We start from the raw sequence: 22,928 nt of genomic DNA, 5'->3' as shown, positions 1-22,928 counted from the left end.
TTAGTCAGAGAATGTTTCTTTTAGTTCTAGGGTCCTAAGACTGAGAAAAACTAAATGCACAGTTTTACATAAGGAACCACTTCTGAGGACCTGATTCAGGTGAGCAGATCCTGGACCTCAAGCAGGAGTGTGATGCAGGAGATCAAAGGTCAACAAACTAGAGGCAGCAGGGCAATTATGGCCTACATGATTTTGGGGAGAAAGCATATTAGAACACAGCTATATAAGTGCATTTACACTTTGTTTATGAATACTTTCAAGCAATAATGGCAGAGTTGAGAATTCTGGACAGAGACCATACGTTATACAATGCTAAAAATTGTTTATTGTTGCATAGATGATCTGTGGAGATGGGCCTTAGGCAGTGGTAAGTGTATTTTCTTTTCTTTTCTTTTTTCTTTTGAGTTTAAATCCATTTTATTTTTAGACAATGTACATGCCATGTTTTTCTTAAAAACAACGCCTCCACTCCAAATAAATCAAGGTCAAAATAAATGAAGAGCTCAAGATAACATCAGTCCCATTTGTCCTAGTCATGGAAGAAAATCAGCAGCCCGTTGACAAGTGATAGAGCCCAACTGCCACACTTGTTAACATTTTTTCCATTTCTAAACCATCCTTAAAGAAAATGTAAATGGGGTCACACCATCCTCACCAGTCCAGGAGAGCAAACATGTCACCTGGATTCATTTTTTCACCAATAAAGAACTGGTAGTTTTTAAAATTAGCAAGGATGGACTTGATTAGTTCTGCAGCCCCATCATATAAAAGGTTTTACTCTTTCTGGTCTCTGTTCTTTAAGTTTCCCTTTGATTGATTTCATGTAATCTTTGATGTACATTTTTTTTGAATTTTTTATAGGAGTTTATTTGAGCCAAACTGAAGACATATGTGGGGAGCCAGATTTGAAATGTTTTCTTTCATGTACTTCATGTAGCCTTCTTTTGTGAAGCTGGTTTCCTGCCAATGATGGTTCATGACAATATCAACATCAGTGGTGACTGTGCTTCGGTTCCTTTGCCTTCACACAGGCATTTCCACCAATGAGTGAGTAATCAATGTTACTCTCTGTCCTATTGACCCTCTTTCCCTCCACCTCCAGGCACAGCCCAGGCAAAATCCACCGGATCTTATAGATGTCGGAGAACATCTCAGCATGGCTGATGAGTTCCCAGTATATGATCATACAGGCAGAAAAAAGAAGTATATTTTTTCATATAGAAATAATGTAATATATATTGTGCAGCTAGAAGTCAGAGTAATGGCTTTAAAACATGTTTGCATCTTTCTTTTCAAATCAATTCTCCAACAAATATTTGAGTATAATTTATCTCTCCTCAAATATAGAGTACAGTCTTAGTTTCTCATATCAAATGAGTAGACTACAATAGAAGTAACAGTGTCCAAAGCAAGGTCACAAAAATACTACAGCTTTTGCTTGGCTTACTTTCTCTTAGGACGCATACTCTTGGAACCAATCAATGTGCTATAAGAAACCCAAGATTATGTTATAGGGAGAGAAACATGGAGAAGCCCAAGTGGAGAGAAACTGAGGGCACAACTGAAAGCCAGTAAAAGCCACCAGATGTCAATCAGGAAAAGATTTAGATGATTTGGACTCTATAGCAGAGAAGGTATGAGTAAGGATGCATGGTCTTGGGACATATTATATATCTCACCATTCAAAAGTTTCCAGCCTAATAGAATGGCAGAATGTTTTTATAAACACTGGATTAATTTGTCAGCTTAGGAAAACACCCTGTGAGTCTGGGATTTTTCTCCAAGATGCTGTATATAAGTGGATGTATAATGTCTCCCAAATAGCTAACATAGGCGGGTCCAGAAAACAAGGGGCAGAAGTAATATTGGCCCCTCTCATGCTCACTCTCTGTGATTCACCTCTAGAATGTGTTCTTCTCATCCCCACAAACTTTGGGTCTGCAAATTTAAAATATTCAATTATACATTTAATAAATGGCATTGTAAGTATTACTATAGACTTAAAGTTATGAATAACTACTAGTCTCTTGGGCTCCTCATGGAAGAGAATCCGTAGGGGGGAAATGTACTCTAAGTCCATATGGAGTAAGCAGGAGGGTCTAAGGGACGTTTACACAGTTATAGTAGGTAGTAGTATGTTTGGAAACCAGATTCACTGGGCTGCCTCTAGGTGCTTCCATGTTTGTGATAATGATGAATAACTAATATCAGTGAATATGTCGTATCACAAAGTAGAGTAAGTTAGGGCTCTGATAAACATCCTAGTGAACATATCAGCCAAGAACCTAGACATGTCAGATTCTTGGTGAAGGAAATCAAAGAATGCATTAAAGAAGGAAGAGGATGCCATTTCCAAGACCAGCTCCAGCAACAGAAACTGTTGCATGTAGTACTAGACCATTTGTATTAGGTTCTTACAGAAATCATGCTTGAGAATTTCCTAGACAAGGTTCTAGAAAGCTTATTAGTGGGCAAAAGTTGATTTTGATGGTTCAAGGAGTAGGAATATATTGAATCCTATTATGCAACACTTTAAAATCCTCTTCCTCGATCACATGATGCAGGGTCATACTGGCTTCATGTGAGTGGAATCCGGACATCTTTTGTCTGATATCATTGCTGTGTATTTCAAGTTATCTGTTCTGCTGAATTTTCTATCATTAGAACATAGGATTCCAGCAGGAAAGTACTCTACAATAATGCATACTCAACTCCAGAATTCAAAAGTATTACCAACAAGGGTACCATTCTTGATGAATAGGAGTTTGTGATATATAAATGATGCCCTCTTAATCCTCCAGGCTAAGAATTTTGACATGTATTTCAAACCACACCTTGTACTGTTCTGATGGGATCAAGAACAAGTCACCTATTACAGTGGCTAAATCCATAATACATCCTTACTTAGACTTTTCCTCCTTCCATAACTAATTCCCTTGCCATCTGCATCCACTGTTGAGATCAAATTCTGCAATACACTACCTGCATGCAAGCCTTTGTCTCAGACTCTGCTTTATAGAGAACCAAGGATAACATCGACTTTCTCATTTTCCAATATTTTGTTGACAACTCCAATTCATGATCAGCTGCTTCTTCTCTTTGTTTTGTATATTATAATTTATATTTGGTTACTGATATTCCATTGCCATTCTAGGCGAAAGACAGATACATATACAGGTAGTTAAGTAGATAGATGACAGATAGATAGATAGATAGATAGATAGATAGATAGATAGATAGATATTAAGACATATAGTAATAAGTAAAGACAAATATATAGAGATATTATGTGTGCAAATGTGTTCAATTGTCCTTATTTACATTGAATATTGTTTACATAAAATATTGTTTTACATATTATTTACATAAAATATTGTTTTATAGTATATGGCTCTTACAATTCCATTGATTCTATTCCCTATGCTGTACTCCACATTCCATGACTATATACATGTATACATATAGTCATATGTATATATATATATGTGTATACATATATATACACACACACACACACACATATATATATATATATATATATATATATATATATAATTATAGTTGGCATTCAATATTATTCAGCTTCAGGTGTACAGCACAGTGGTCAGGCACATACATAGTCCATGAAGTGGTATTAACAGCTATATACGATCTCAGAGGGGTAGTAGATTGGGAGAGAGGGGTTATCACTTTGTCAGGGGTGTAAAATGTCTATTACATTGTTTTGTACACCTAAAACTAATAAATATTGTTTTATGCCAATTATTTTCAAATACACTGTGTATGAACTCCTTGTCGGCAAGGGCCATTTGCAATTTATCTTTGAATGATTTGGAATTTACATTTTTAAAAAAGTGATCACTCCCTCCCTACCCCCAAAAAAATGTCAAGAGCTAAAACAATAACAATAATAGTAATAGTAATGTACGTAATTTAATATTCAGTCTGGTAATTTGTCCTATTTAATTCATGTTTTGCTAGGATGATTTCTTTAAAAAAAAAAAAAAGGAGAATCCCAAATGTGCAACATTTTTTGTTCTGTGTTCTTTTTCAGCTATGTTAGCAAGAACACTGGCATCTTAGCCGGCATTTTATATTTATGGGAAATACTCGTAGCCTTGGCAGACTTAGATTTTATTATTTTAATTTATAAAATATTAAAATACACTTAGGTAGAAAGATATGGGTTATAAAGACAGAGAAAGCCTATAGATTACAAAGAGATAAAGTATAATTAGTAGTTTCCCAATTCCTTCAGTAAACTTGGTTCTAAATCCCCCACCTACCTTTGTCACAGAAGTAATGTGTGAGAAGAAAGGCTCTGAGCCAGACTGGACTGATAGGAATCATACACAAAGGGGCGATATAAATGAGGTTGCATTCCTAAGTAGATGAACGGCTTATTAGAGTCCAATGCATAAGAGATTTTGTAAATTATTTCTAGGGCCTGATACATTTTTTAGAGATGATGACTTAAATATTTGTATTAGGAAACGCATTTGGGGTAGTTAAGAGGAATATGGTAATAAGAAAAACCTAAAGAATACTTTTAGTTACACTGTTTATATTTTTCTTCTATGATTTTATAGTTTTACGTTAACTTCAAATTTTCATCCTTTTAAATTTATATAAAGTAAGGAATTTTGTTTCAGGAAAAACCAAAACACCATCCGAATGGCTTTCAATTAGAAGTTTAACTCTCAAGTAGGTTTAAATTATTTGATGGAAGCTGTCAACATTTTCAAAAACTAAAAGGTAAATTAGTTTAGAATCAATAAACAGACATTAATGTATGGAAATATATATGTGCATATATGGCAGAAAGAATCACTATGTGGCAGGTGCATATCCACTTTATGACATATTTTACATATTCTTATTTAGTATTTCCATTGTATGTATCACCCCATAGTCAAACTCAGATACAATATATGAGCTGAAAACATAAAACATTGAATATAGAAGATGGGTAGTATCATTTTAAAGTATTGAAACATAAAATTACTGTTACTTGAAATGTATGAATTAGGCATTTAAAACTATTCCTACAATTGAGGTGAAGTGGATACATCATTTGGAATGACACCAGTGCTATGTTTGTCCTTTCCTATATTTCACATATTGGTACAAATTTCAAATCTTTCTTTGTCCCATCACACATTTTCTCTTTATTTTAGCTTTGTGCTACCTAACTCTATCCTGTCTCCAGAAAGATTCTTTATATTAAGTGAGGCACAGCTGTTTCCAGAGCAAGTTTGTAAAGACATAAAAAAGGAGTAGTTTCAGTTGTACCGCATTTCCAACTTTGAGACAGCAAGTTAAAAACATATGCAAAAAAACATACCTGATTGCAAATATATATTGTTTTTGGTCTGAAATTTAGACTTTTTATCAAGGATGAGTTTGACTCACTTTAGATTTGAAATTAATCTCTTAGGCAATGTTTCACACAATCATTTACCATGGTATCAGTCTTTATTTCACTCTCACTACAATTCCACTGCACAAAATTAATCTCTATTCTCTTCAGATTACTTCACTGGCTGATAACAAAGCACTGATTTTTAGTAGGATAGTATGTGTCATATAACTGATTATTTTTCTTTGAATATCCTTTTAATTTCCTCTTCCATATTCAGTTAGTTTGTATCTTTTTGTCTTTCAATAGGTCAGTGAATGGATAGCACGAGAATAAAAAAAACAGTTCCTTCTTGATTTTGTTTTTCTGAAGGAATAATTTGGTTAAAAAAAAAAGTTTTCTCAGTATCAAAACCAACATACTGATCTAAAAGTACAGGCATTCCTTGGAAATATTGTGGGTTAAGTTACAGATCACCACAATGAAGTGAATATCACAATAAGGTAAGTGACAGGAATTTTGGGGTTTTCCAGTGCATTTAAAAGTTATGATTACACTACATTGTAGCCTATTAAGTATGCAATAGCAGTATGTCTAAAAATGTACATACCTTAATTAGAAATACTTTATTGCTAAAAAATGTGAGCCTTTAGCAAGTCATAATCTTTTGCTGGTGGTGGGTCTTTCCCTAGTGATACCAAAGATCACTGATCACAGATCACCATACCAAATACAATAATGAAGAGAGAGTTTGAAATACTGCAGAATTACCAAAGTGTGACACGGAGACGCAAAGTGAGCAAATGCTACTGGAAGAATGGTGCCAACAGACCTACTTGATGCAGGGTTGTCACAAACCTTCAACTTGTGAAAACACAGTATCTTTGAAGCACAACAAAACATGGTATGCCTGTAAATAATTTTCATACTATACATAACAAATAGGGATAACAGCACAAATGGGAAGAAAGTCAAAAGAATGCTTTGGTGGGAAATGGGTGTATGTCCTTGATAAAGACAGCGGAAATTTCCCATCATCCCTCTCACCTCCACTTGCTCCAAAGCTAATGTGTATAACTTGCAGAAAGGAGTCTTAGAAAATATGTATCAGGAAAAAGAAAAAAGAAATTTGGGAGGGAATGTACTCGTATATTGCAATACGACAGTGCTGCACTCCTGCGTAGATCATGGGGAAGTAGCATGGCTGTGAACTCATTGACTCAAACAGCAGAAGCAGTCATGTTGAGATGGTAGAGATGTCGTACATGAGAGTAGCAATTTCTCAGGGAGGAAGGTAAATGCATTAGGGGAGGACTTACGGGGAAGAGGATGTACAGCTGTCTGTACAGGCAATGAAGACTATCTACAAAAAGGATGTCACACCAGTATCATTAGATGGCAGACAAGGACAAAGATCCATACATACCCTGGCCTTCAAAAACAAAATGAAAAAAACAACCAAACAAAAAAAAAAATGCAATTTTATTCTTCTTAAAGAGTCCTAGATTATGCTCCATCAAGAATTAGATGAGGGAGGAATCTGAATTCACTGAGACTAAATTTCTAAGATACAGGGAGAAGAGTTTCTAGATAGAATTCAGATTCATTTATTAAAAGACAAAATAACATTGTTTCCATATCCATGTTTATGAAACAATTCTTTTTCACTGCTATATGTACAAACTTAGGCAATTAAACATTAAACACTATAATGAAAAAAACGTAAATGTTGAAAAATATACTTTGAGACTCACAGACACAGACATCAGTATTGTGGTCACCAGAGGGAAAGATGGTGGAGAAGTGGCAGATGAGGGTAAAGAGGGTCAAATATATGAGTCTGACAATTAAGTTCGTGAACTGTTGCCACCCAGCAGCCTACCCGTCTGTCTCCTTGTACCTGCCCCCAAAGAAAGGAGAGTCTGTGAGATGGATCCTTTCAGGGACTTTGGTGTTTGCACCTCATGTCTCCCTGTTTGGCCCCCAAAGGATGGCTGGTCAGCCAATGACGAGTAATATTCCCCACGGGGGTTGGGGGGAAGGTGACAACTCAAGCCAGGCACAGTCTAGTGGGTACCAACAGAAGAACCCACAGGGTTCATCGAGGTGGGCATAACATCCCACCTTCCCCAGGCTAAGGAAAGCCTCTGCCTCTGTGGTTGCATTCCTTCACAAAACCTGCAAGGGAAGTGATTCATTGATGTGCTCTCCATTTATTCATATGCATATAGGTTTTGTCCCTTGGGGAAGTACAAACATCTTGAGACATATGGTTCTGCTGCCTGTAGGCAAGTGTGATTGGCTTGAATCAGGTTCCTATTATGATGTGTGGAATTCTCAGATCTTGAGATTGACAAGCTTTATCTCCTTTACTCCCCTACCTAACTAATAAAAGCTAATGCATAGGCCCAATTCGGGGTGTCCAGTCCTTGAGACTGGGGGTCCCTTGGCCCTGCTTATAATCTAATATTGGCTGTTGTCTTTTCTTAACCCAGCGCCGCCCTCCTCACTGCCCACAACTCTCGTCACGTGGGACGTGACAGTGAACTAGTTGCAATGATGTTGCTAACCTTTTTTGATGTCAGAGGGATTATTCATTATGAATTTTTACCAACTGGACAAAGAGTTTACCAAGTTTACTATTTGGAAGTGCTGAGAAGGCTGCATGAAAAAGTTAGACGTACTGAACTTTTCACCAACAATCCATGGCTCTTGCATCATGACAATGCACCAGCTCACACAGAACTGTCTGTGAGGGAGCATTTAGTCAGTAAACAAATAACTGTACTGGTACACCCTCCCTACTCATCTGATTTGGCCCCCAATGATTTATTTATTTATCCAAAGATAAAGGAAATATTGAAAGAAAGACATTTTGATGACATTCAGGACATCAAGGGTAATAGGATGACAGCTCTGATGGCCATTCCAGAAAAAGAGATCCAAAATTTTATTGCAGGGTGGAGTAGGCTCTGGCATCAGTGCATAGCTCCCCAAGAGGAGTACTTCAAAGGTGACCGTAGTGATATTCATCAGTGAAGTATGTAGCACTTTTTTTAAGATGTGTTCGCGGACTTATTCTGACGTCCTAGGCATGCACACACACATATACATATTTGGTAACGGGATTTGTCATTTTTTCCTTTGTATTAACAAGACCTTATTATCCTAAATCCTATTTTGCATTTCTTACCAGATTTTGGAAAATTTAGACCAGCAGTTATTTAAATCTTTATTTTAGGCACCTGTGTAATACTTCAATATACTTATACTCTTCCAGATAAATAACCAAATTACTATCACAATTTATCAAATACATGACAACTTCTCTATTAAATACTATCTAAGACATATAGTAAAAGACCGGAATTATACTTAAATCTATTTTTCTAGTCTTTTCCATTGATGAGGAAATAAGAATAATAAGAACAATTGTTATTATTATCATTGTAATATAAAAGTTAATAGGAAATAATAATATACTTGATTCAAAGTGCTATGAGGATAAATCTGTAGACAAAACAGTTCTTTGCATAAAAATATCCTGTGCAGGCTTTTAACATTTTTATCACAAATATAATAATTATACCTGTTAGCAATACAACTTTGAGAAAATGATTACAGTCTATAAACTTCAATCTATTTATTTGAAAGTGGCAGTAATAGTTATTTTGAAAATTCATTAAAAAATAAGTGATAATATGTAAGTATAGATAATATAGATGTACATATTATCCACTTTTCTATTTTATGCTTGCTTAACATGCTAATTTTAAAAAAGCACACCAAAATAATTCTGAGCTCATTGGATTTTGTGTTTGTTTGTTTGGCTTTATAATTAAATATTTTCAACTATAAATTTACATTTTTATTTCCATTTACAATTTCTCTCTTATCAAGGAAATAGATCCAAGTAACTATGACTATGTACACTATGGATAATGTGTTAAAAATAAGTTATGCCTACTGCAGCACTCACTGAAATTCACAGAAAACACAAGCAAAATGATATCACTTTTAACAAATCTGAAAAGTTAAAATATATTTGCACATTCTATTTCACTGTCAGTAAAGGTGTGTTGTTATAAATTTCACATACACATACTCACTTCCATTATATATTATTCAGCTTCTAGTCCATCCTGGTATAATTTGTTTTAATTAGGCGTTACAATATATTTTTATTAAAATTATCCTTTAGAGATTTTGGCTGTAAATTAATTTTCTATTATGTTATCTTGTTAACTTGACCCAGAATTGTGACAGGAAATAGCAGAACTCGTTTTGTAAATTGTCAGTAAAGAAAACATGTTGATATCTATAGTCAGCAAACTACCACCTGATTGTATGATATTGGTACTTTGAAAGATACATATTTTGTTGTTATAACTTATGTCTATATTCTAAGAATGAACAAATGGACAATGAGTTAACTAAAATTTAAAAATGTATATACTTATTGCCGTTTCTTTATTGAATGAACTATTACCACTGGTGGCTTTTCAGCCTTCACCAGAGCTTAAAACTTAGAACTAAATATAACATTATAGATTCTTGCATAATCTTAGAGAGCATTCCTGAGATATTCACTAAAGTTATCTAAGAATTGTAATGTTTCAACATTTGATTTTGTCTTAAAATTATATTTGTAGTTGTTTTTTGTTTGCTTTTACATCTGTAAATCTTTACCTCATCTCCCAAATGTTAAGTATTAGAAAGAAACATTATTTCTTTTTTTAAGTAGTTAACACGACTTTGTAGTCCCTGAACATCAGGCTGCCTTTCAATCAAAATATCCTGATGTTATTTTGGGAAGACAGATAAGCACAGGTGTTAACTGTCTGGACTCAAACTACCCAAAGGACAAATTCTTTCCCTCCATCCTGCACAGAGTTACTTAACATCTCAGTGCTCTAGTTGTCTCCTTTCTACATTTGGAACATTAATAGTACCTACTTCATAACACTGGTGTAATGATTAAATGAGTGCTGTGTGTTAGAATACTGACTGGCACATAGTAATAAACATGTAAGTCAGCAATTACTGATTTTGTTGTGTTTAATGCTATTAAATAAAGTCACTGCCAAATGCAGCAAATATGGGCTGATTTAAAATTTGTCTCTGCTTTGAAATATATATGAAAGCCTAATCATGCAAAGTAAATACAACCTCTTTAGACCTCAAATATATATATCTGAGAAAGAAAATAAAACATATCATCCAGTTGCCACAGTGTGATGACTATTTATGATTAGGTGTCTGAATTTCAGAAATGTAAGTTTTACTCTCAGCTTACAAATTAGTTATAGTTGGGAGCTAATTTAACACTGTTACTTTCAAAATTTACAATTTCAGTAAACTATGTAGTTTTATTTTTTATTTATTAAATTTATCAGGGTGACATTGGTTAGTAAAATTATACAGGTTTCACATGTATATTTCTACAATATGCCACCTATATATTGCATTGTGTGTTTACCACCCAGAGTCAATTCTTTATCACCATATATCTGACCCCCTTTTCTCTCTTCTACCACACCCCCATAGTTTTGTGTATATTCAGAAGTCAATACACTTGCTATAAAATATCCTTTTTACTAGCAAATGCATTGGATACTTAAAAACTTTTTTGCACTTATCCAGATATATATATATATATATATATATATATATATGTTCATATATATATATATGAATATATATATGAATATATATATATGTTCATATATATATATATATATATATATATATATATGAATTTGGACCCTCTTTTTCATATCTGCCATTCAGCTTTTGAAAGCTAATCATTCATTATTTTAAACCTACTTTCATCTTTTCTCAATTTCCATCCAAAAATCTTTGAGTTACCAGCTCCTTTATTTATCACCTGTATATGTAGATTGATGGAATCTACCACATCTTCAGCATGTGGTTTTCCACAACACAGAATCTTTAATATAAAAATATGTCAGTAATATTGCAAACATTTCATTTACAAGGCTATGAGTAAGATGAGGTGTTTGGCTGCCAACAATTAAAAAGGAAAGAACTAAGACACATTGGTTTAAGTACATGATTTGTCAAAAAATAAATCATAGGCAATTAAATTTGACACTTACAGAAATGCTTCTTGAAGTTTCTCAAAAAGTAGAATGATCCCAAGTTTTTTTGTGTGTTATTTTTTTAAAGACACCATGTTTCCCTGAAAATAAGACCTAGCCGGACAACCAGCACTAATGCGTCTTTTGGAACAAAAATTAATATAAGACCCGGTCTTATTTATTAGAGCTTATTGTCTGGCTAGGTCTTATTTTCGGGGAAACAGGGTAGCAACGCAGATTCTAAGTACTAATGCAGTTTATAACTATGTTTGGTACAAACATGTATTTAACTGTGGTCTCTTTTAAAATGTTTACAATACAACACTCAAATACAAAATGCATCTGTCATGAGTTACCACAAATCATACTGATATTTATTACAAGACATTGACAAAATACTGACGTGTAAAGAAATTGTTTCTGTATGGTATACATCTGTGTATGTAAAATACCCTATCATTAAAAGGACAGTTAGAAGAAAGACTGTACACAAGCTACTTATTTTTAATTTGTTGCATCACTACTCAAGGACTGAGATCAGCTTTTTTTTTCATTCTTTACGAAGTTAGAGAATAACGAAAAATTAGAGTTGGCATTGTCCCTAGTTTTTATCTAATACTACCTTTTTATTTCACTACTGAGTCCAATAATCTAACTTAGTGTCTGTCATAGATTAGACAAATGAAAAATGTTCGTTGATTGACGTAGGCTGAATTTCTCAGTAACACAAAAGTGTTTTTTGGAAGATACATAAAAGTACAAAACACAGGTCTCTGGAATCCTAATCATTTTCAAAAAGGGTGTATGAGGCCACAATCCAATGATCTTTAAGAGCTAATTTCTGTGTGTGCTTACTAGGACTATATTTAAATACACACATACATATATAAATATGTGCTTAATTACGCATCTCCTTGGAGCTGAAAGACATTGTAAAAAGTACGTCTTCTCTAATCCAGGTTTCACTTCAACCAATATGCAGTATGCTTACTAGTTAAGTCAACTTCCAGCTGCACTTAGTCACTGCTTGTGAAAGACGGCTGTGATCACAATACTTATCATTTAGCTTTTTTTGAGAGCTCTACATACCTATATATACTAGCTGTAATTAATTGATTATTTATTTTATCTCTGATATATCTCTTCTCCAATATTTAAACTATATAATTTATTGACAGCATATATTCCATCATACATGTGTATCTATCTATTTATCTATCTATCTACCTATCTATCTACAGATAATATTCATTTCTATAGATAGAATTATTGTGATTTTTTCTAAAGATGGAAATAGTATAAATAAGTTATATCTCCATGTAGAATTTCTACTCTATGATACAAAGGTTAAAGAACAATAGTTGAGGGAAATTATACTTCTGGGTGCTTTTTTAATTGTTAATATTTTTCCTTAATAATTACTTACTTTGCTCTGTCAACATACATTTTTTAAATGTTTTAGGATGACATTGGTTAATAAATATACAGGTTTCAAATGTACATTACTATAATGTATCATCTGTATATTGGACTGTTTGTTCACCACCCAGAGTCAGTTCTCCTTCTGTCGCCATATATTTGACCCCTTTACTCTTTTTTTTACCTATTCCCCCTTTCCCTCTGGCAACCACTAAACTGTTGTCTGTGTCTATGTCAACTGATACATTTTCATGTCTTTAAGCTGTAAATAATCTCTAAGATCTTTTTCAAAAACAGCAAATATTAAGAAATAAAATAGTATCTTCCTGTCAATTTTTAATACAGTTCTATGTATTGATTAAGCATCACATGGAGTCACCCTTCAATCTTCTCTACTTCCTTATAACAGATCTTACCATCATGAAAAAGCAGCTATAGAAGACTAAATACATATAAAAAGCCAAAGAAAAAATTCAAATATATATACCAGTAGTTAGAAAAAATAAGGTGTTTGTGAGAGATTGGAGGAGGAGGATTAGAGAGAAATTCATTTTCTTAAATTCTACTTCTGAAGGATACAATTGCCCCCCCCAAGAATGTAATATTGCAGTTGACATCAGACCATTAGTTATTTATTATTTACTAATATTACAGAATACATGAAAAGTTTTTAAAATATTATTACACAATATATGCTTATATTTCTAAATTGTACGACTGCCTACATGAAGTTCAACTTTCAATATATAAACTTAAACTTTGCATTTCATGCAAATAAAATTGTCCCAAAGACCAAAATCCCATATTTTTAGCATTTTCATATGAAGAAAAGTTATAATTTAGTAACACGTTTCTTTCAATGACATGTGAAAGAAAGTTAAGTAATTTAAATTCAAAATATTCCGATACATGCAAGGATAAATATATATATAATATATATATATTATATATATATTATATATATATTTTTTAATTTATATATATAAAATTTATATATATAAAATATATATATTTATATATATAAAATATATATATAAAATGAAACATTTTTGTGTGCAATGAAGCTAACTCACTTGGATGTAAGTTAAAAATAGTGACTACTAAAAGTAAAGCAAATAAAATTATCCTTTTTATGAATTACAAATCACTATGTATTTACTTGATCAAGGTTTACACTTAAAATTTTGAACACTGACTTGATATTTGATAAGAAGAAGATTTTGTAAATTGTGCTAATAATATTGTGCTTATGTTTTTAAAAAGAAAACTGTCTTTTAGCAACATGTTCTACATTTTGTATAGATGCAAAGGGGCTAGAGGGGAAGTTAGTGAGACTACAGGTGAAACAAGTTTAGCCATAAGTTCACAGTTTTTAAAGCCAGATGATTCAAATATGATGTTTTATTATATTCTTCTAACTACTGGTATATACATTTGAATTTTTTCATACTGAAAAGGAAAAAAAAAAAAAGGAAAAATGGTAAACCAGAGTAAACTGTTTATTTTGTAATCAAAGTTCTTTTGAAATGCATTATATAAGTAGACAGCAATCTAATCTTGACATTTTTTTTTTACTCTGGAGATTTCTCTTATTAGTTGCCTGGATCTATACTTGTCTAATAGAATTGACCTTCCACTAAAGTTATTGTCAATCTTTTGAGATGTGACTGAGCCACACAGCTCTTTCAGCAGAAGAGTCAAAAATTACTGTATAAGCAGGTTTAAGGAACTGTGGGAAGCAGTAATATAAATGTGTGCCTAAACATGAGTCAAGCATATCTGTGCCTTGTCCCTATGTCCTTTCATAGCAAGCAGAATGATCTCTATAATATATCTTCCTCTTCTTACAAAGCCACAAATCCCATCGAGAAGGCTCAGCCCTCTTTATCTCACCTAATCCTAATAACCTCCCAAAGGCTCCATCTCCCAATGCTATCACATTGTAGGTTAGAGTTTCAACATATGGATTTGAGGGTCAGGCATGCAGTCCATACAGCTGGTTTTCCTTTAAAAAGAAGGAGGGATTTGAAAATATCTTCTGAGAGGAAACACGACACAATGCATATCTTAGGAAGGTTTTTAAGATATAACTTCTTGGCTCAGTACAGAGTCAAAAGTTTCCTGGACTAAGTTTAAGAACTCCTGCAATGCAATCACTGAGACAAAGGGAGTACAAAGAGCTTCTTAAATATAATAGCAAAATCAGGATAGATAGTGATTTTTTTTCCCACTTCCACTTGACACAGTACATTTTGGCTGAAATGAGGGCTCCACTGCAACTTAGACAACTAGATAATCCAGAGCTTGTTACCGTGGCATAGACATATTTCCCACTGGCAGCCCCAATTTCAAAGACAGAGTTTGCTTAAGAACTTCAAGGGAACTAGGACTTGGACACTGGAAATTTGTGTATGAGATAGATACAGAGTGAAGGAATACTGTTTGTGAGGTCATATTGAATACATGCCACCAAAAACTGAATGAGACTTTTGGGCAGGCTTACAATTCCTAAATTATGTAGTTGGAGGCATGGTTCCAGGAATGTCAGTTACCGCTGTGAATGTGATCACATTAGTGCAATCGCCTGAGCAGCACTGGAAAAATTCTCTTACATGCAGAATATAAAGTGGAAACAAATCCCAAGTCTACTATCCTAATTCTGACCAAACCTACCAAAACAAACAAACAAAACACATTTTTTCTGTAAAAAAAAAAAAAAATGTATTTTGAATACTGGGGTGTCATTGATGTATTCCCACAAACACAGAGTCTAATAAAAATATTTGTAAATAAAGTGGTGATATAATATTAACAGACTGAGTGTCCTGGTTATTTTCCTTCCCTTATCTGTTCAAGTCCACCGTTTCCTCCACCCTAACTGGTTATCTCAACCTCTCCTCAGAATAAGGACTGACCTTTGTCATGGTCAACATCGCACCTACTAAGGCAGCAGCTGAGGTGGCTCTAGCACCATGGTCCTGTTCAGTTAGAATGACACAGGTCCTGGCTTCCCCAGTAACTGCCAGGTAGGGCAACTTAACATAGTCTAGAAATGGAGAGTTGTTAAACCCTATGGGGTAAACTTTGAACAATGAAAGACAGATGACATAAAGGAGTAGCCAAATAGTTTGACCGTCCTTCTCTTCTACTTGAATGGACAATTCCAGACCAGTAATTCTGCACACCGTTTCCATAGATGCACTCTGTGCTTATATTCCATTGTGAATTTGTGGCTGACATGTTATTCACACATTTCTTTCTCTCCTTCCCTAGAGCATCCCTTACACTTGTTTCCTCAGTCTTGTTACCCTGGTAATTCAGCAACCTCCCCCACCCTCAACCGACTCCAATAAAATGTCTTACCACATATGCTATACCTCTGGCTGGATTTTCAAGAAAATTTGGGTAAAAAAATTGGTTACAACAGTGACCCTACAAATTCCCCCCCAGAATGAGATTTCAGGCTTGCATTTTCACTGATCTTAAGTCAACAGAGATACATTTTTTTGTGGATAACTATGATGAGTAATGATCCCTGGCATGCACTGGCATCATATTTATTAAGGCTTTCAGCAGTGTTTAATTAGGAAGAAGCTTAGATACAAGGTAAGGAGCTGGCAAGTAACTGCACTTGATTAGTATATAGGCAATGATCATTATAAGAAATGTGAGATGTCTGTTTTTGCCAGACTTGGGAAACCGTATGCATGTGTGCGCACGCGCGAACACACACACACACACACACACACACAGGCTCAGGAAAGATTGTCACTAAACTTAAGCATGCTATGAAAATCTCAAGAATTCTTTAACAACATTAGAACCAATTCTTAACTATGCCAGCTGCAATGAAGACTGCTGAAAATCAGACCCAGTGAATAATTATAAGGTTGTAAATGCTGCACTGAAGACTAAATACACAGCCTTGGTATGTCATGACCCTTATAAGGAAGTGTGGGACCTTGAGATCTATGGGGTATTTGTGTGAATGGGATTAAGGATATTGATCAGCCATATTTTCCTGCACCCTGTTGGACAGGAGAAGCAGCCATCTCCTTCTGTGCTAAGAAAGGCGCCATGCAGTGACCTCGTCTATAGCGAGTGCCTGACAAGGTGATGCTGTTCTCTTCCACATTTGCTGCCACTATCTATTAGCCTCCAGATTTAAAAGAATCAGGTCTCAGCACAGACTGAGTGAGGAAGTACAAGCCCTGATCAGAAAAGGAAAATAGCCAACAAACCAAGGAATTTCAGGAGCTAGTTAATAAATAGTGGTAGATAAAAGAGTTTCGGCTGGGGTAACAGGATGGTATATTAGAAGAGAACTGAGAGTCAAGCTGCTATACCAGTTGCTGTACAATGTATGTCATACAGGAGGATTTTTGGTAGTGCTCTAGGTTATCAATGGAGGACAGAGATGCTGCATAATGCCTTTGGAATGCCCCATCAGAAGCTGAAGACTCCTAAGGTTCTGAATCAAAGCCAAGCATTGCAATGTTTGTTTTCTAGGAAATAGAAACTAAGGCATAGTTTACATGTGTGTTTTTTGCTTGTTTTTTCTGTTTCTTATGGGTTAAATTAACCACTCTTGGATTGTCTTTCACAACTATCCAACTTATTAAGACTTTTGCATCACAATATAGAGAAAAGGGAACCCTTGTATACCGTGGAGTTGTAAATTAGTGTAGTCACTATGGAAAACAAAGATTCCCTCAAAACCAAAAATAAGACTACCGTACAACCCAGCAATTCCACTTTTGGATATTTATCTAAAGAAAATGAAAACAATAATTTCAAAACATAAATGTACCCTTATGTTCTTAGTACCATTGTTTATAAAAGCCAAGATATGGAAGAAAGCTAGGTACTCACTGATAGATGAACCGATATGTAAAGAAGAGATGGAATATGACTTAGCCATAAAAAGGAATGAAATTTTGTCACTTGTGACAACGTGGATCTTTAGACTTAGAGAGTATTATGTTAAGTGAAATAAGTCAGAGAATGACAAACACTGAATAATTTCACTTACATGTGGGATCTAAAAAAAGAAACAAATGAAACAAAAACAAACTCACAGATACAGAGAAAAAACTGATGGCTGCCAGAGTTCAGGAAGGGGGTTGGAGTTTGGGCAGAAAAAGAGAAAGGGGATTAAAAAGTACAAACTTTCAGTTATTAAGTAAGCCATGGGGATGCAGTAAATATTCAACATAGTGAATAGAGTCAATAATATCATAATAACTATGTATGATGATAGATGGTTACTAGAATTATTGTGGTTAAATGAATAAATGAATACTGTTTAGTCAATCCTTTCCTTCAATATTTTTTCTAGGAAGTCTCTTAACTATAGTCACAGTTATTTTACAATAGAAATATTACAGATGACATGTATGCTTGAGCCAAATACATCGTTTGAGTCTTTAGGTGAATGTGATAAATCAATGAACACCAGGTTAAATCACAGTTTTACTTGTTGACTTTCAACTTAGAGCATGTAATGTTATCAAAATTATCACAGTGTACCTAAGAAAAGAAGACCAATGTTTCTTCAGAAACTCTTATTTATTCATTCACATTAGCAAGCATCTGACCTACCATGTGCCAGCAAAATCTAAGGCCTTATTATAATATTAAAGTGAAGTATAAGACAGACGCTATCACTTCCAGTTTGGAAGTAAGTCACAATGCACTGCCAACAAACAATTCACATATAAATAACATGGAAATATCTCATCCTAGAACTATGCAATAATTCCTGCATTTTGGATATTAAAACTTGTAGGGTATCAAACATACAATAAATAAATGACTTCAGACAATGACCAGAAAATTAAAAAGCCAATAGAATGACTAGTGAATATATGGAAAGATCTGTGCTTTATCTGAAGAAATCAGTTGAGAACCAATTCACCTCATTTGAGAGGACCTAGCAACAGAGAGATCAAGGGAAAGGAATTCTGAGCATAATTAACTACCAGTGCAAAGGCTGGGATAAGTTAGGAGTGTTTGAGGGTGACAAAAAAATGTAATGCTGACGGGGAACTAGGTGACAGTATTGCTAGTTGAAGGCAGAGAAGAGGTAATGTCTTATGTATCACAGAAAGGGATATGCATTTTATTCCAACTGAAATGAAAATCCATTGATGTATTTTAAGCATGTGAGTAACATGATTTGATTTGTACTGTAAAATTGTTACCATGTTAGCAATGAGGAGAGGAAACTGTAAAGAGGTATGGGGAATGGAACTAACTACTCAGGAAGGTTGCCTCACAGTTCTCAGTCCTGAACAAATGGCTGGTAAAACCATTCATTAAGGTGGAGAAGGAAAGGGACTCTTCTGGAGCTGTCACAAACTAATGCTATCCTGCCAACAGCTTAATTTTAGCCCAGTAAGACATCAGACTTCTGATGTGAAGAACTGAAAGACAATAAATTTGTGCTGTATTAAGGTATTAAGGGTTTTTTTGAGATATAATTGACATATATTAGTTTTAGGTGTACTATATCCATGATTTGGTGTTTATGGCACTAAGTTTTGGTAATTTATTAGAGCAACAATAGAAACTATTAGTCTTGCTATGTAAAACTGCAATCTCCCCATATGACTTTGTATTCGTTTTTTTCTGCCTTATTTTTTCATAGCACTTACACACTTCTGACACTATATTTTTACTTATCCATATCATTTATTAGCTGTCTTTTACCCCTAGATTACATGTTAAATAAGGCAGAATTCTTCCTTTTTTTTTTCTTTCAGTTTTCAGCTTTAACCCCAATAGTCTTGATGACTACTTAGTGCATAGGAGTTCCAGAGTTAATATTGTTTGAAATAGCTAACAAATTAATAAATCCAATCAGGTTTTCATTCACGTAGTAACACTATTCCACCTATAGCATCCCCAAGGTAGAAATTCAACAAACATTTTTACATCCTTATCTTTCTTGACTGCCTAGAACTAAAAATTCATATCAGAGAACCATGTTTTGTTTTCAAAACACGTTACATCATTTTCCGTAAGACCACATTCTCCGGGAATTCTTCCTTTCACTTACTAAAAATATTCAAGTAAAATGGCCTTTAAGGCCTCAACTAGGCCCTCATCTCTTTCCACAAATACCCATTGTAACTAACCTCATAGGTTCCTACTTTAATAACCCCACAAAATGCTCACCACCAAATGCACATCTGCAGCCTACACCTGGGCTTCAGACATCTATATTCTTATATTTCCTAAACATTGTTTTGGTCCCACAAAGGCACGTCAAAGTATCTTGTGCAATCTGAACTCTGATATTGGATGAAGAGAATTATTTTACATATTTAGTCCGAAGTTTATAAACCAGTGAAGTCCTGGAAACATTGTAGGCATTTTACACTCATATTACATTATGACAATTTTCACTGGAAAATAAAAAGCTTGCAGTGTGCTACAGTCATGTAGGCTTAACATCATTCTGCATCCCTTCCTCCAACCACACAGTTTTTGCCTGTGTAGAATAGAGGACATTTCCCCACATCCACTCTTGGAATACTCAGTTTGTAGAGACTGAGAGAAAGGCAGGGAGGTTAGGCTCAATTAATGTATTGCCTATGAGGCATATACTTTTACTGAAACTGCCAGGTCTCTTACCTTGGCCTTATCTTCCTGGGTTAAATCACTATCACTTCTTTGGAAACAACCTGTCACTAATGTCAGGTTAGGTAGTGGACTACTAACTCAGGCAGCTTGCTGGTGGAATGCTGCTATTACTAGACTCCTTTAGAAGGGAAATTAATACTATTCCTTAATGTAAAGGAAAAAAATAGTGTTACTGGAATAGAAACAATAGTCAAATACAATACAATTATTTATAATTTGGAAAACACATTAGGTATCAAGATTATCACAGCCACCACCCAGTTTTTCAGATGAGATAAATGAAATCTAAATTGGTAAATGACTTTCTTTAGGTCACATTTTTAGACAAGTAGAATTTCAACTAAATTTCCTTGATTTTTTAAAATTGTTTTTCCAGCAAACTATTATTTTGTTCTGTCGGAGCTGTGGGAAAAGAACTCACAAGTACCCAAGCATAGAAAGGCTGGGATTATAATAATAGCAATCATAATATTTATCAAACACTATGTGTCAGACTTTACATTGTACACTTTCCTATGTTTGATCTTATTTAATTCTTGCTAAAAAAAAGAAACAGACATGTCTATATTCTTGTTCCAGAGATGAGCAAAAGGAGGCACTAAGAGATGAAATAACTTTTTAACAATCATAACGTGACTGGGACATACCCTGGCAATAGGAGCACATTCTCAAAATGAGCAGGTCAGACGAGCAATATGGTTAGCTGGGCTCTCATGCCAGTTACTAGGATTCCAAGTAAAGATACAGTGTCTTCAATATACTCATCCTACAAAGAGAATCATAAACATTTGCAACCCAGACATTTCCTCCCAGAATAATTAAGAATTATATCAATTTATACTGTCTACTTCATATTATATAAGTGATATCTACAGAGGAGAAATTATGGGTTCAGAATTGTGTGTGTGTGTGTGTGTGTGTGTGTGTGTCTGTGCGTGTGTGTGTGTGTGTGTTACAGATCTAGCAGAAAGTACCATGGCTTTTCCCAGGTATCTCTTGACATGCTCTCCAAGATCAGAAGTACCTGCCATGTTTTCTTTTTATCTCCTTGACCCAACACATCAGGCAATGTAGAGCCTATACGACATAGTCTCTAAGATGAGGCAGGAGAAATCATTAAAAAATAAACAAAACTTTTCTTCTCATTTTAAACCCCTAACACTGAAGCCTGGCTAGTGACAAGTAAATATCTGAATATGAGATTGAAATTTTGAACCTGGTACTAGATGATATATACTGACATACCATAATCAAATGTAATCAGAAGACTGTGAAATCTGCTCAAGATGATATGACAGTGTTTATCATATTGTGATCTACAAAATGTTACAGGTGAAAAGATAAAGAATTTGTTCCAGAATGTAAATAAGCATACTATGTTTTTAATGTGTTGCTCAAAGTAATATATTAAAATGATAAACATTAGTATAGCATGGTTTTAATACTGAGAAAAGAAATAGTTATACCCATACCTCTCCATATGTAGGACTCTCCAGTGGCAATTGAGTACATGGGTTTATTTTCTGCAATGCTAGTGGTTAAACTTTTCACGTATAATGTGTATTTGCATGTGTATAGTGTGCATATGTTTGTTTATATAGAGATATATAGATATACATATACTACATACGTGTATGTTTGAGATGTGGCAACACTTTTAATGGAAAGATATGTGCATTTCAAAGGGAGTCATGGTGTAGGAAAAAATCAACTCAAAATATTAAAATATTATATGTATGTTTTGATTGATTTTTATTTTCTATCTCCTGAATTGAGTCTCTGTCTCACTTACTGCTTACACATATTTTAAGTGATTTTATTATTTTTAAATATTTTGACATATTTTAACATATCTATTTTCCAACAAATCTATATTTTAATTCTGGAAATCATGTTTTAATATTTCCAAAGCCTTCTCTTTTTACACTATTCTATTTTCATATAATCATTTCACTATGAATCCCAGATCTTTGTGAATTTTTCCTAATATTTGGAGTTCTTAAATTTTAAAAGATATATACATATATATCTCTTTTTAAATACATATACATATATCTTTTTAAATATATATATATATATATATATATATATATCTTTTTAAATATATATATATATATGTATACACACACACACACACATTTATCTTCTCATCACATATCTATTTTTTTCAGTCAACTTTTCTGCCTTTTTAACCTTGGTATGTTGCCTTCAATTTCTGGCTTTTTCAATTATCCAACAAATGTTCTGTCTTTTCATAGCTCTCACTTTAGGAAAGTATTGGTATATAGTAAGTAGTGACAAGGAGTCCTTTAAAATTCTCATTTTTGTGGTAATAAGAAAAGCTTGGTTACATAGAGATTATCTTTTAAGTAAGCAAGCATGAGAGGAACTACCTATATACA

The 22,928-nt window shown here is 34.0% G+C and overlaps 1 pseudogene; it reads right to left on the bottom strand.

The window, feature by feature from the left end:
* Window positions 1-546: 546 nt before the first annotated feature.
* LOC117021161 (translationally-controlled tumor protein-like) lies at window positions 547-1,186 on the bottom strand (annotated as a pseudogene).
* Window positions 1,187-22,928: the final 21,742 nt, after the last annotated feature.

This window comes from Rhinolophus ferrumequinum, chromosome 4, assembly GCF_004115265.2.
Source record: "Rhinolophus ferrumequinum isolate MPI-CBG mRhiFer1 chromosome 4, mRhiFer1_v1.p, whole genome shotgun sequence".
Lineage (NCBI taxonomy): Eukaryota > Metazoa > Chordata > Mammalia > Chiroptera > Rhinolophidae > Rhinolophus > Rhinolophus ferrumequinum.
Note: the sequence above shows the minus strand (reverse complement) of the source record. Positions and strands in the feature narration are given on the sequence as shown.